This window comes from Megalobrama amblycephala, linkage group LG16, assembly GCF_018812025.1.
Source record: "Megalobrama amblycephala isolate DHTTF-2021 linkage group LG16, ASM1881202v1, whole genome shotgun sequence".
In the NCBI taxonomy this organism is placed as follows: Eukaryota; Metazoa; Chordata; class Actinopteri; order Cypriniformes; family Xenocyprididae; genus Megalobrama; species Megalobrama amblycephala.
In genome coordinates this window covers 4,746,021-4,762,831 of record NC_063059.1, presented here as the reverse complement: position 1 = coordinate 4,762,831, position 16,811 = coordinate 4,746,021, and the positions used below count along the sequence as shown (strand labels likewise).

The following is a 16,811-nucleotide window of genomic DNA, read 5'->3' as shown; positions in this document are numbered from 1 at the left end:
ATATCTGTATTTATTATTGCAACGGTTAGCATAGGCTAAGTAGCATTTAGCATTGCATATATATATATATTTCTGGCTCATACAGTTATTTCAGACACTTACTGGTTTCTGAAAGTGAGTTTTGAGCTGAAAAATGTCCGAAATGTTTATGTTAGCTGGTAGCCTGATATAACATTAGAAATGAGCAGTGGCTTTGATCCTCTCCTGATAAACTCCATCTTTGTTCATGACCACTCCTCAAGCCCCATTTGGTCCACTTTGGACAAGGTATTCAGCAGGCCGAAAACCCCTGCCTGTTGGCCCAGAGGAAACCATGAATAACCCGATAAGCCCCGGAAGGGACAATGGAAACACGACTGGCTCTGGCACACACTAGCATGCTCGTTTTTGCCCTGACATTGGAAACGTGGCTATAGAATATGGGTATAACTGTACACAGCCCTCTAGTACATCTCATAGTATACATGTGTCACACACTATTTAAAGTATACTGTAGTACCACAGTGTATTGTGTTTGTGTACAAATTTATGAACACACCATAAAGTGTTTTCTTTGTTCTGCTCTTTTTTTTTTTTTTTTTGATTAAACCATCAATATATGAAGAAAATATATATATATATATATATATATATATATATATATATATATATATATATATATAATTTTAAATATTTTAAATATGAGGGAAGACTAAACACTAAACTTTAAGGTATTTATGTGACAAAATTATTTGGCAAATAGAAATTAGAAATCATGAATTTCTACAGTAAGAGGTTTTATTCTCTTTTGTCTTTACATGTGTTCATAATTTCTTTGTATGACATCATGGCCAAAAATTGTGTCTGCACAGTTTGGCAATTTGGCATTGCATTATCACAAATAAAACAGCTGAATCCAAGCACAAATACACAATATGCACTTTTGGCTACTACTGTACCTGTGGCTGCACATATTAATAAGCAAAGTTGCTATAAACAATAACTATACAAAATATTACTTGGCAGAAAAATCACTTTTACACACCACCTACTTTGGCTTATTTCCTACTTCTTAAAAGGAACAATTTGCTTTAGATTTGGTTTGGGTCAACCAGCAAATCAGATAGCAGAAGATATTGTGTCATCCCAGACACAAACTGTTTGTACTTCTGCCCTCAGGCAGACGTTATGGATATCTGTCCACTAGAACATATAAGCACAAAAACTATTTATACAGCTGTACATACAGTACACAATGCACAAATCTGTACATAAGTCTTCTGTTCCAGATGTATACCACATTATTTTTATTGTTTTTTTTTTCCTTAGCCTTATTTTAAATGTTCTTTCTGTTCTCGTGTCATGTATATTTATGTATGTATGTACCAAGAGCTCCTGAAAAACCACAATAAATTCCTTGCGTGTTTGTGCACACTTAGTGAAAAAAAGCTCATTCTGATTCTGAGATTATAAGGGTCACAGACAAGAAAGGCATAGGATCTTTTGACTAAATATTTACTCAGATATTCTCACTTGTTTCTTGAAAAAAAGCCTCAAAATTTCCTGCCGTATTGTTGTCAGATTTAGTCCATAAATAAATGGGTTCAAAATGGGTGGTATAAGCAATAATTCCATGGCCATGAAATTACGCACACCTTGAGGCACATTCTTTGAGCCATAACGACTGTACAGTACATCAAAAAACAATGCAATAAGCAAAATGAACAATGAAAGCAGATGTGGCATACATGTTTGCATGAATTTTTGCCTGACCTCTATTGACTTTAGGCACTTTCTAATCAACTGAATATATGAGCAATATATCAATACTGCATGTGCAAAGTATGTAACAATAACAATGTACCCAAACACATTATTTACTGTTGTAGAAAAACACGACAGTTTTGCAACTGCCCAAATCTCACAATATAACTTTTCAATGGTAGAGCCACATAAAGTGAGTCTTAGCTGTTAATACAATTAAAACAAACATACAAAAACATGGAAGCAGCCAGCAGAAAAGGATACATTCAAGAACCCTCTGATTGGTCATTATTGAATGATACTCCAGTGGTCTACATATTGCCACATATCTGTCATATGCCATCACTGTTAATGTTGTAAGGTCACATAAAACAGATGTATAAATGACAAATATCTGAATCATACATCCAACATAAGAAATAATGTGATCCTCTGCTAATAAATCATGCATGAATTTAGGGTAGAATCCAGCAGTGCCATAAAGTGCATTTATACACAAATTAAATATAAAAGCATACATTGGCTCATGAAGCGTCTTTTGTGAGATTATAGTGAAAATTACAACTACATTACACAACACCATTAGGGGATAAAACAGTGCAGTGAGGGAAAAAAACACAAATCTGTTTTCAAGTGTTTCATTAAGTCCAGAGAGTGTAAATACTAAGACACTGGACACATTCTCCAGCGGTGGCTGCATCTGGAATGATATGCAATTATTATGGAGTAGTTAATAATAATAATAATAATAATAATATATAAAAGCTGTATTAATTTAAACTGTCATGAATTCTGAAAATGAGAAAACCCACCACATAACTTATAACATTATCCAAGTATGTTATACAGTTTTACTTGAGGTTTGTTCAGCTGCACAAAGGAAATATCCTCTAGCAGCAGCATGCATTGATTTTGTTGAATAATTCACCGTTGAAATCTTACCATGTTCTCTCTTTCTATGTTTCCCATTGTATTCCGTAAACGATTTGGTTTGCTATATATGGACACTGGTCTCATGCTAATTGCGTTGACCACAAACATTGAAAACAGTTTTAACAAGCTCTCTAAAGGCTGCTTTTCTCTAATGTTAAAATGATGTCCATCTATGCTCATAGGTAGAACTGCACATAGCATTTGTCCATTTAAAGTTTTCAATCATTTTCTTGCTAATATATTAGGCCCCACATTAACTAATACATAAATGCAGTATAAATTCTGTGTTAGAACAAAATTATATACTTATTAAGTTATTATTATTACTTTTGAGCTGTAAGCAAGCCTTTCCTTAAAGTGAGTAAAGTGCACAAATCAGGTTACTAGGGCTGGGACAATACATCGATTTCGTGATACAAAGAATCTGTGTCGATTCTGATATTTTCCAAATGTTTCACGATTCTCTCTCAAATTGATTCAGAGCTTAATTTTTAACAGCAGATGGCATTATGCTTTAGAAACACTTGCACTCTGCTTGCTTCCAGTTCTTTTACACTCACCACTTAAACCTAAAATAATCATTCATAAAAGTCGAAAAGGTTGAAGCGAATTACAAGGGTGTTCACAGTGGTATTCGTTTACATTAATGTTGCGTCATAAAAGCATTCTGAGCTGAGGTGCAAGTATATTTAACCACTTACATGACTAACTACATGAATAATGTGGTAAATTATTTATTTATTTATTTATTTTCACAAACGAAGCACTCACATCACTTCATAAAATTGAGTTTAAGCAACTGGAGTCACATGGAGTACTTTAATCCTATCTTTCTGGACCTTGGAGTGGTAGTTGTGTTGGATCTCTATGGAGGGACAGAAACTTCTTAGCCTGACTACGTCAGACTTCCTACTTCCGCTCAATTTCATTTCGCTTCTGTACTCAGTCTGAGACAGCGTCAGAGCTTTGTGTTTGCCACCGGTCTGGAAACAGCCGGGCCAATCAACGAACAGAGGGCGGGCTGAGAGCCATGACGTAGATGCTAAGCGCCGAGTTTTACATTGTAGGTTAGAGAAATCGAAAACCGAAGCGAGACACGGGATGTAATTCGCTCTGTTATGGAGAACATTCAACTCTTTTTCAAACGGTATTTCGCTCGCATCATCATGTGTTCATATCTGTGTCTGTGAAGTGGCTTGCACTTGACCACGGGCGATGCAAGTATGCGCCGAACGCGTCTTTCCGCTCATGGAGTTTCTTTGAAAGGCTCGCGGGAAAGGAAGTAAATAAATTGCAATGGACATCGGGAGAAATGGGAACACGGGGGCACCGCGACGCAACCGCAAAGGGTAGGCTACTTTAACTTTCACGATAAAAATGCACGCCACTGATAAGCCTTGTAAATGCAGTATTACAGTACACATACCAATTAAACGCGCAGGTCTCCTCTCGTGCGTCCTCCTCACTGGCTTTCAGATATCTGTTTTATAGATGCCATCAATGCTTTTACCTTTCTAGATGTATTTACCGAAATCAAAAAAGTCCATAAACTATAAATCCTCACGAAAACTTAATTCAAGTCAGCCCAGCTTGCGCGTCAACCTGAGAGATCAGCCTTCAAATTTCGGTTTGGCTTGATTGACATAACGTTTGGGCATGATCCTAAAACGTTTGCACTGATCGATGGTTTGGATGGTTCTCAGTTCGAGAGCGTATCATTGATTGTTTACGAACGAAAGCTCACAGAAACGTGAAAATGAAAATGGTCTCATTTGAAAAAATATCCTAAGCTAAAAGATGATGACAACGGTGCGCATGATAATCGTGTAAAAAATCCCTTATTTTTGGGATGGATTCCGGGAAATCTCCCTTATTTTCAGTGTTCAATGTTGACAGCTGTGTGTGTTTACAACAGGTTTATAGTGGAAGTTCAATCATAGATTTGAGTTCGATGCATGATGTCTGTGCTTCGAAGCTGCATAACATACGTCATAACTAAACGTATCTGATTGGCTTACGGGTAACCAATGATTTTAAACTTCAGACAAGCGCGACCTAGCGAGAGAGTAAACACTTCTCTATTATGCCATTCCAGACTCTGTCTACGAAGCAAAGAGAAGTAGCAGAGTCTGGTATTACCAGGCTAGAAACTTCTCAGACTTCATGAAAAAGATCTTAAATTGTGTTCTGAAGATGAACAAAGGTCTTACGGATGTGGAACGACACGAGGGTGAGTAATTAATGACAGAATTTTCATTTTTGGGTGAACTAACCCTTTACTATTAACATACCTTACAGTTGATGATTTAAACACACACACACACACACACACACACACACACACACACACACACACACACACACACACACACACAAATAACAACATGGGATACAGTTGCTCCATAACATACAAAAACGCAGAACCTGATTTCACTAAGTGCATCTCTGTTGATCCTGGGACAACATTCCAAACAACCAATCAGATTTAAGGGCAAATTTATAGTTTATGTCAAGTTTATGGTTCCAACCAAGGTTAGGTGCTTCTACATCAGTGTTATTCACCTATCATTTCCCTCTGATTTTAGGGGTAAGCTATGGGTAGGGGTAGGTTTAGGGGTAGGGATATGGTTAGGATTCAATTTTTAGACAGGAATGGTGTTCCAGGATCAACAAAATATGTTGACCCTTAAAACTTAATATCAGGATGTGCTACAAAAACATTTTGGATTTACCTTATGCACAAATTCATGATAAATGTGATGCTTAACTAGGTCACAACAATAGACAAACACAATTTTCATAAACATATAGTCCAATTTTATAGTCCAATAGTATTTTTTAAAAGTCACCTTTAAAAAGCAATTTTCACAATACAGATTTTTTTTCAAAGCAGCTTTACAGTGATAAACAGGAAAACAGATGCAAACAGAATTGAATTCTGTTGTAAAGCAGCTTTAAAGAAGACAATAGTGCTGTTATTCACTTTGAGTCAGTTCAATGTTGATTCAGTTCAGTTCAATACCAGTGCTGATGTTGCAAAATTTGTTAATTATGAAACAAAGTTGAATCAGCTATAAAGCAGTTCTACAGTTCTTCAGCTGAATGACACCATTGTCTTCTTTAAAGCTGTTTTACAATAGAATTCAATTCTGTTTGCATCAATTAATATTTTCCTGTTTCCAGACAAGACTTAGAGAAACTTGATCATGCTTTCATCACCAGCAGGTGGATTATTGGGTAACACTTTAGAATAATGGTCCATCAATAATAAGTAACTATGCAGGAAGTAAAGCAGGACTAATGAGTAGTACTACATTAACCCTTCAGCTACTACTATTAACAAATATAGAAACAGGCTTAACTAATCAGTAAGTAATATTGAATTCAGTACTAAGATAGTTCCTTATTAGCTAATCAATAAATACCTAATGAGATTGGCATCATTAATAACTAATAGGTAACTATGACAAATTATAAAGAATTGTTAATTAATTACTAATCACAACATTAAAGGAATAGTTCACCCAAAAATGAAAATTTGATGTTTATCTGCTTACCCGCAGCACATCCAAGATGTAGGTGACTTAGTTTCCTAATAAGGAACTATCCTTCGATATCACTTACTGATTAGTTAAGCTTGTTTCTATATTAGTTAATAGTAGTAAGGGTTAATGTAGTACTACTCATTAGTCCTGCATTACTTCCTGCATAGTTACTTATTAATGATGGACCATTATTCAAAAGTGTTACCGATTATTGTAATGAACTCCTCACTGGCCTTTCCAAAAAGACCATAGGACAGCTGCAGCTCATACAGAACACTGCTGACAGGATTCTAAGCAGAACCAGAAAATATGAACATATCACACCAGTCCTCATGTAACGAAGCGGGACTCAGGGACTCAGGGTAGGATCCATTTGCAAGCTTTTATTGAACAATGTTCGTGGTCAAACAGGCAAGGATCAAACAGTGGCAAACAGGTACATGTACCTAGTGAAAAAAAAGTATACTTTATTGTATTTTAAATATATTCCCTTTTTCTATAGTACACTGCAAATATACTAACAAAAAATGTATTATCATTAAATATATAAAAAGTATATTAGTATCATATTTTCACAATGCAACTTTTAACACACTTTAAAATAATTGTACTTTAGTATATTTTCTAAAAAATATATTTTAGAAAAATATACTTGAAGTGTAAGTTCAGTTTATTTTTTTAAAAGTGTATTTATTTGCACTTTATAAAAATATTTTTGATGTATATTTTAACAGTGTGCTGAAAATGATCATTGTAACAATGCACTGAAAGTATATTTAAAAAATACATTATTTAATATCCTGAAGTTGTAGTGTATCTAATGTTAAATTTGAGTATATTTTTTAAGTTTACTTCTTCATCCTTGGAATTCATTATATTACTTGTGCTATTTATTTCAGTATGAATGCATTACAAGCCCATTTAGTATATGCAGTGTAGCCTATACAATTTACAAATATGTGTAAATGTTTATTAAGTTTACACTGGCAGAATCATTTTACAATCGTACACACAAATCTATATTAAACAACACACCAGCAGCACAAGTAATGCGAAAAAAAATATGTCGAGTGGTTAAACTTATCGGAATTCAAATGTCTCTTCAACTTGGTCTGTGACCAATCAGATTTTGTTGCTCACTGCCTTCAGCCAATCAGAGTTGCTGACGTCACGGTCGTCGTCTGAATCCTCAGTCACTCAGGTGAAGTATAATGTCGCAATGTATAGTTTATTTAATAAAACACTGAAAGCGCAATATATCGCTCAATCTCGGGGATTCTGACCAGTTCAATCAAGTGACATCGCAGACTGATCGTGATGGCGACGACAACCGGCTAATCTAATGGCCTACGCGATCCTGAAAGAACCGGAGAAAAGTGCTGCTGTTGGGAGGTGAGTTGTAGTCTACCAGTTAACAAACTTTATTTTATTTTCTTTAACAAACGGAGAGCGATATTTCGGCTTGATATCTGCTTTTTGAGTTTTTGTGTGGTGGTTTGGCACATGTTTGTATGCAGCACCAAAACATTCATATGATTGGTCAAATCGGCCCGTATTCTGTACGATATTAATTCATAAAGTGTTTTATGCTTGACTATGTACCGAAAACAATATCGACATGCCATTCTGATACAGTTCCCTGCTGCTAATCCTCATTTACTGTTCAAAAATAGTATTGGTTCAATGTAGGATTTAGACAGATTATTGTAAACGTGAATAAAGAGTTGAACATGCTGTCTTATATCTTTCTGTCAACAGATGCTGTTCTTCACGAGTCTCTGCGGTCATCATTGTGCCATCAGACACAATGCGAAGCTCATCAGAAAATGGAATATAATGTGTAATTTGTATTTGTGTATAGAGGGTCACCATGGTCCAATATTTTTTTTTTTTTCTTTAATGAAAACATGGTAAGTTTTGCTGAATCTAAGTTTAAATAAAAACTATTGGATTTGTCAATGAAATATGTCTCTTCATTAGTGATGTTGTTACATTTTATTTATTTTAATGGCCTTGAAAACAAATGCATTCAACTTTGGGAAAATGTGTTAAACTGTATTGTGTGAGATTATGTAATTCAAAGTACAGTAGTCAACATTTGAAGTGGATCAAAAAAGTTAGGACAACTTTGATTAAAGGTTTTGATCCGCTTCAAATGTTGACTATATTATACAAAGTATAAGTAATAACAAAGTGTATTGTTATGGACTGCAAAGTGTGTAATGTTTAATATTTGGAATAAGCCAAAGCTACTGAGCATACAGTATATACTATTACCTGTAAAATAATATATTCAGTGTATATTGCTTGTGTTTTCTGAAGACACTCGTAATTATTTTGTAATGTACTTAAATCACAAATAAAGTGTACTTATAACACAAAGTGTACTCATAACAGAAATAAAGTATACTATTAACACAAATAAAAGTATACTTATAACAGAAATAAAGTATACTTATAATACAACGTATATTATAACAAAAAAATATACTTTTAACACAAATAAAGTATACTTATAACACAAATTAAGTACACTTTAATATCACTAATCAAGAATGTAATTAGTCCCTACACAGGCATATACTTAAAGTGTACTAAGTATACTTGAAGTTGTTCCAATTTAGCACACATAAGTATACTAAATATACTTAAAGTTGTATTTTATTACTACTTAATTTCAACTTAAATATACTTAGTACAAAATTAGTTGTTTCAAAATAGCAAGCTTTAAATGAACTAATCATTAACACACTTGAAATATACTAATAATTAGTCTTGCTGCAAGTATACTTAGTGTACTTTTTTCACACAGGGACAAGGCAGAATCATGGTCGTGGAACAGGCAGCAGATTCAGGGCAGGCAGATATCAATCACAAGTCCAGTACAGAACAAATAGTCCAAAGAGCAGGCAGCAGAGAATCGTACACGGGGAACAGACAGGATCAGAGGCAGGCAGGCAGGCAGGCCTGACTTGTATATTATATTCATTCATTACACACAGACTGATATATTTCAAATGTTTATTTCTTTTAATTTTGATGATTATAACTGACAACTAAGGAGAATCCCAAATTCAGTATCTCAGAAAATTTGAATATTACTTAAGACCAATACAAAGAAAGGATTTTTAGAAATCTTGGCCAACGGAAAAGTATGAACATGAAAAGTATGAGCATGTACAGCACTCAATACTTAGTCGGGGCTCCTTTTGCCTGAATTATTGCAGCAATGTGGCGTGGCATGGAGTCGATCAGTCTGTGGCACTGCTCAGGTGTTATGAGAGCCCAGGTTGCTCTGATAGTGGCCTTCAGCTCTTCTGCATTGTTGGGTCTGGCATATCGCATCTTCCTCTTCACAATACCCCATAGATTGGTCCTTAAACCAGGTACTGGTAGCTTTGGCACTGTGTGCAGGTGCCAAGTCCTGTTGGAAAATGAAATCTGCATCTCCATAAAGTTGGTCAGCAGCAGGAAGCATGATGTGCTCTAAAACTTCCTGGTATACGGCTGCATTGACCTTGGACCTCAGAAAACACAGTGGACCAACACCAGCAGATGACATGGCACCCCAAACCATCACTGACTGTGAAAACTTTACACTGGACCTCAAGCAATGTGGATTGTGTGCCTTTCCTCTCTTCCTCCAGACTCTGGGACCCTGATTTCCAAAGGAAATGCAAAATTTACTTTCATCAGAGAACATAACTTTGGACCACTCAGCAGCAGTCCAGTCCTTTTTGTCTTTAGCCCAGGCGAGATGCTTCTGACGCTATCTGTTGTTCAAGAGTGGCTTGACACAAGGAATGCGACAGCTGAAACCCATGTCTTGCATACGTCTGTGCGTAGTGGTTCTTGAAGCACTGACTCCAGCTGTAGCCCACTCTTTGTGAATCTCCCCCACATTTTTGAATGGGTTTTGTTTCACAATCCTCTCCAGGGTGCGGTTATCCCTATTGCTTGTACACTTTTTTCTACCACATCTTTTCCTTCCCTTCGCCTCTCTATTAATGTGCTTGGACACAGAGCTCTGTGAACAGCCAGCCTCTTTTGCAATAACCTTTTGTGTCTTGCCCTCCTTGTGCAAGGTGTCAATGGTCGTCTTTTGGACAACTGTCAAGTCAGCAGTCTTCCCCATGATTGTGTAGCCTACAGAACTAGACTGAGAGACCATTTAAAGGCATTGTGTGTTTTGGGTTAATGAGCTGATTAGAGTGTGGCACCAGGTGTCTTCAATATTGAACCTTTTCACAATATTCTAATTTTCAGTAAAAATATAATATATATTATTTTTTTTTTTCTTTGAAATATTGACAAAGCTAACTCAAATTTGATTGCATAAATATCATTAACTCAAATATTTTGCAAATAGCTGCTATAGCTATAGCTAACAATAGCACACTTGCATATTATATGATAATGTAACTAGCAAAGAGACCATCACTACATTTGCATGTCCTCAACATGCCATATTCATAGTCTTCAAATTTTGGTAACCTTTAAAACTGCAGCATAACAAAAACACCTTTGAATCCCAACATAACAGAAGATTACAAGCGAACACATCTCTCTCTATATATATATTAATTAATTTTGCATCAGAGGGAGAAAGAAAGAAAAAAAAAAAACTAGAACTCTGCTGCACTCTTTTAGGTTCAGCTTAATAATATAGGCCTGGTTTCAGAGACAGGGCTTAGATTAAGCCAGCAGTAGGCCTTAGATAAATTAGGTCATTTAAGTAGCTTTTGTTAATGTGCCTTTAAAAGAAAACTGCTCTCCTCTGGCTTTGCCTTGTCCCTTCGTCCCTCTGGCTCCGTTGGCTTCCTCACTCCCTCCAGCTCCACCTTGGTCCTCTGTCGCTCCGGCTCCACCTGTTATCTGATCTTCTTCGTCTTGTTCTCGTATTTATACACAACCAGCGTGACAGCAATAGAAGTGAAGGACTACAATGCGTTAAGAGCTTGCTCAGGTACTGGGGAGTTAATTTAATGTTTTGTAAGTAATCATTTAATGTTTTGTAAGTAATCAGCAAGATTTTAAAATATTGTGGTCGATAGTGTCAAATGCAACACTAAGATCCAGTAACACTAATAGAGAGATACAACCCCGATCTGATGATAAGATCAAATCATTTGTAACTCTAATGAGAGCAGTCTCAGTACTATGGTACGGTCTAAATCCTGACTGGAAATCCTCACAGATACCATTTATTTCTAAAAAAGGAACATAGTTGTGATGAAACTGCCTTTTCTAGTATTTTTGACAGAAAAAGTACATTTGAGATTGGCCTGAAATTGACTAATTCTCTAGGACCAAGTTGTGTTTTTTTTTTTTTTTTTTAATAAGAGTTTTAATAATAGCCAGCTTAAAAGTTTTCTGTATGTATCCTAGTGATAAAGATGAATTAACGATATTAAGAAGAGGATCTATGACCTCTGGAACAATCTCTTTCAATAGCTTAGTCAGTATAGGGTCTAACATACATGTTGTTGATTTTGATGATTTAACAAGTAAACAATAATTAAAGAATTAAACAATTCTTCCTCTCCTATAGCCGCAAATGAATTGAATTTTTCCTCAGGGATACTACAATGCACTGTCTGATGTGATACTGTAGTAGACGGTTGCATGGTTATAATTTTCTCTCTAATATTATCAGTCTTGCAAGTAAAGAAGTTCATAAACACCGGGATGCGCACTGTTTATACTTTATAGTCAGGTAAACAACATGTAGCATTGTTACGTCACCGCTCGCTCATCAAGTCTGTGGAAACACGTGGCCAGTTTGTGATAGGCTCCATTCTCTTTTGTTACTACTGGCTCCACCCAGTCTCCTGTCTTCTTCATCGCCGCTGGTACCGCCCAGTCTCCCTCTCCCTCCTCCTCTGGCAAATGTCTCCAGCTCCTCACCTTCATCTCTGCTGGCTCCCTTCAGCTCCTCTGCTCCGCCTATGGTGGCTTCTCCCACCTCTTTAGTTCCGCCTCTGCCGGCTCCCTTCATCCCCTGGCTTCACCTCGTCCTGTCGAATCATCGGCTCCATACTCCCTCAGCTCCCCTGTGGCCCATCATCCCACAGGCTCTGCTGGGCATCCTCGTCCCTCCATCTCTGCCTTGGCCCTCCAGACCAGGGGTGTCATCCCAGTGAACCTATTTGCAAAATGCCAGCATATGTTGTTGACATGTCGAGAAGATGCTGTTTTCTACCCTATGAAAGCCAATCCACTTTGCATGCGCTTCCAAAAGATGAGGAATTGAAAAAAAAAAAAAATAATAAAAAAAAAAATGTAAAACTGATACCATCGTTACTGTTCGAATCACTATGTGTACAAGTGCTGAGGATGCCTCCATAGCTGACATTTAGATATGGTAATGGCCGTTTCTTTTCTGACACATGCTGTAAGTGGTAGACCAATCTCAACAGACAGAGTCATCTGACAAATCATAGCAGAATAGACTCTTGGAAAGGAGGAGTTTAGAGAGACTGGATCCTTGATTAAGTCATTTTAGACACTGTCAGAAAAGAGGTGATGCTGCAATGTATCTAATGAGAGTGTTTTTGACCTTGGATGCATATAAACCTATTGTAGGAGACCTCCAAAATAAAATTAAGAACTTTTAATTTTATTAAACATAATTTGGGACACTTTAATGCCAGGAGACCTCAGCTTTGCTTAAGTAGTGGTTTGCTTTGTAGTGGTTTTGGACTAGCCACACGAGGGAACCACAAATATAGTTATTTATGATCTTAAATATTAATATTAATAATGAGGTTTTGGTCTCACATCACCTAAGGTGAGTGTGAGATTGTCAGATGATTCATTTCGATATTTTGGAGCACCAGTCAAGGAAATATCAATCATGGAAGATTGTTGACTAAATTACAATTATATAAATTGGAGGAAGTTCATCATCTGACCAATCTGACGGATTTGTGAGATATTGTTAACTTGTAGAGCCTCTTTCTGTATTATCAACACAAGGAAGACAAAAGTGTAATAAAGGATATTATTAACAAAAGGAGACAATAGTAACTAACAACTACTGAATGGATAAAGTGCAAAAAGATTGATATGTGCAAGTGAATGAGTTGGATGTTACTATGGCAGTTACAAGTTAATCTTATGGAAAGATAAACTGTAGTTTCTCTAGAAGAAATAAGATAAAACTTATTCTGAATTCAACAAATAAACCAAGAGATTATTTGTTATAAACTGCCAAGGTTTCCTGGAAAGAGGTTTGGTAAGTGATATTTACATCCGCCTGGTTGTGCTGAATCCGAGGGTGACATCTTCCCCTTGTTGAGCTGGGCAGCGTTGCAGTGAGAAGAAAGGAGTTGGAATACGTTTCACAGACTTGAACACAAAGTACTTGAACGTTGAACTCCTGAAGCACAGAGAAGGTTCTTTTTCTGGAACACGCCGAAGAAAAAGCCTTGAAGTTGAAGGTTCTGATATCTGTGTAGAAGATCTGTGCAATCTGTAACATGCAGATGGAAGGATCTCTGATGAGAAGATTCTGAAGTCGGTGCAGATCTGGGGGATCTCTAATGAGAGGATTTTGCAGTTGGTGTAGAAGATATTTTGAAGATGGCTTGTCGTCATTGTCTGCGTTGCAGTTTTCAGACTTCCCAAGTTCACTTCTTGCAGAACTTCCTTGTTTCTCTCATTAAAGCTTCAGAGTCTTGAGAGAGCAACTTCACAACTCTGTAGAGTCGGTCTTAGCTTAGCTAGCTTAGCACATCTTGGGACTGGGACTGGAACAGGAACTGGAGCCTGGAACCAGAACGGGAAACTGCAGCAACCCGACAAACTGGAACAATTCTCTGTCTCAGAGACAAACTATTTAATCTGTCCCGAAAAGAAGAAAAATGCAAATTGGCACCTTTCAGATCCAATGTTTTGATTGGCAGATGCTGTCAGAGGTGGCCACTGGATGGCCCCTCTCTTGCATGAGGTTCATTTGCAGAGCTTAAAGTTCATGTTTAGAACAATGTCTTAAATGTTTTTTTCTATGCATATTTCACTTTCCAAACCAATTTCAGATTAACCTAGGCATCGTACTGAAAACAAGACCAAACATCATTGAGTTATATTGAACTTTTACCTATGCATTCATGTATACCTTAATAGGTAAGTTTGTATATTTTGTATATACACAAACATCTTTCAATCAGAAGATTTGCTCAATTTTGTCAATTGTGTGTCCATTGTGTGCCCTTTGTGGCTTCAAACCACATGGCAAACCTGTTTGGTGAGTGGAGTCAGCTCACACCTCAGGTCTTAAAGGTGCCATAGAATGCTTTTTCCAAGATGTAATATAAGTCTAAGGTGTCCCCTGAATGTGTCTGTGAAGTTTCAGCTCAAAATACCCCAAAGATTTTTTTAAATTCACTTTTTAACTGCCTATTTTGGGGCATCATTAAATATGCACAGATTCAGCGTGCTTCCCCTTTAAATGCTCGCAGTCCCCGCCCCCAAGCTCGTGACTCTATAATACATTGCATAAACAAAGTTCACACAGCTAATATAACCCTCAAAATGGATCTTTACAAAGTGTTCATCATGCAGCATAACCGATTATGTAAGTATAGTATTTATTTGGATGTTTACATTTGATTCTGAATGAGTTTGAGGCTATGCTCCATGGCTAACGGGCTAAAGCTAACGTTACACACATGCTGGAGGGGAGTGCCTGCCAAAAATATGGCTGAGGCAAAGGTCTCAAAGCAGTTCTCAAACTACCCAGCAACTCCCCCTCGGGTCATACCAGGCTGTCAGTGACAGCATTCCCTTTGGCCAACAGCCCAAGCTGACTTCCAAAAGGCTTCTACCTTTCCCTTTTAACAAATAGAGCCTAAAGAAATCGCTAAGGCGTCCGGAATCCAATTTTCCGTAAAGAAAAGTGGTCCCTTTAAGGGAATGTGGCCAAGGAACCAAAGGGAACCTCGGCTAGTCACTCTCGAGGGGAGCAGGGTCACCCTCATTGCCACCAGGGAGGCCGACCTGGTCTTCTTGGGGAACAGACTCAGTTCAGGCCAATCCTGTCTGAATACAGAGCCTCTAAAATGCATTCTTCAGGAAGATAGTAGGTAAGATTGACTGCAGAAAGTCAGAAACCAGCTCAGACCCACGCGTAGAGACGGGCATCCTGGAGAGCAGAACTCAGCTGAGTGCTATGAACCCTCATATCGAGGGGAGATAATCCGCTCAACCTAGGATCTACCCAGTGCTTAATTAACGCACTGAGGAGGCTGTGCGCTGAAAACCCTGAAAAGGGGAGCACAAACCAGCCTGAGGCTGACTCTTAAGATGGGGCCTGATCAAGGCCGAACCATCATAATCAGCTTAGGGAGCTAAGCACCATTACAAACCCCGAGGGGGAGCGCAGAGCTCACCTAACAGGTAGACTATGCCAAGAGCACATACTCATGGAGGCCCAAGAGCAACATGACAACAGTTTTATAAAAACAGATGTAAAATTCAGAAAGAGGCCTGTTTCTGATAAAACCATTCTGAACATCTGTCTAAGCAGGCGGCAGACAGACAACTTCCATGGCAGCAATAGAAAGCTGCACAGTGCTCTTATGATCCACCCAACACAATCCAACAAGCAGTGTACTCAGTAAAAGCACCTTTTACTCTTTAAGCAAGAGGAGTACAGCATACGCCAACACGTATTAAGGAAGGCCTGGAAGGCCTATAACCTCAACAGACACGTGGCATCAGCTCATGGCAGTGTTTAGGTCCCAAGCCTGGTAAACAACCCGCAAAAGAGGGGGTTGAATCTACCACTTGGGCCCCTGGCCAACGAAGTGTATAGAAAATAGTTCTCAGAGAGAAATACACCTAAACAAACGCCAGTATATCCAAAAAGGCGGCCCATAGGCTTCCTTCAGGACACATGGCGTAAGTCTCGTGGCCGTTTCCAGGAGCACAAGATCCAACCTAAACTCTAGGTGGCTCTTAGCTCAGCTAGAATCATCGACTCAAAGAGGCAACAATAGGTTAAACCAAACCTCAGTAAGGTTTCACTACTGACATCTCATACTGAGCTGCACAGAAAAAACACAATCTGTGCCAACATGTAAACTAAAAAAGAGGCCTGAAGGGGCCTGCCGATTCAATGACACGTGGCTCCAGCTCGTGAGTTTTCCAGGGAACCAAGCTACAGGGAACCAGCTCTAACCCACTAACTATGGGAAGCTAACTACTACCTGTGCTAGGCTACACTTTCCAAACATTCAAAGTACCCTAGGTTCTGTGACTAAAGGGAACCAACACAACCAGCATGGTCTAAGGGAGGCTAATTAAGCCTACCACCTCAAACAAACATGCTGCAGGGCCTGAAGCAGTGTTTAAAAACAAAACAGTATGTGAGCAACTGATCTATCTACCCTGAGTATGCAAACAAACAGGTGATGCACTCAGTGACACCAAAACCTCACCTAGCTGGGGCTTAAAGGGGGGTCACCAAACACTTAGATAGAGGCAGAGCTTTCCTCAAAAAGGGCCTACTATACATAAGCAGGTGTCAACCGGTGGCAGCATATTAAGCTCACATACAAATGTAGGGCAAACGTCTAGAACTTCAAA

General features: G+C 37.9%; 1 pseudogene; it reads right to left on the bottom strand.

Annotated features, from left to right (window-relative positions):
* Window positions 1–759: 759 nt before the first annotated feature.
* LOC125248943 lies at window positions 760–2,743 on the bottom strand (annotated as a pseudogene).
* Between the last annotated feature and the right edge of the window lie 14,068 nt (window positions 2,744–16,811).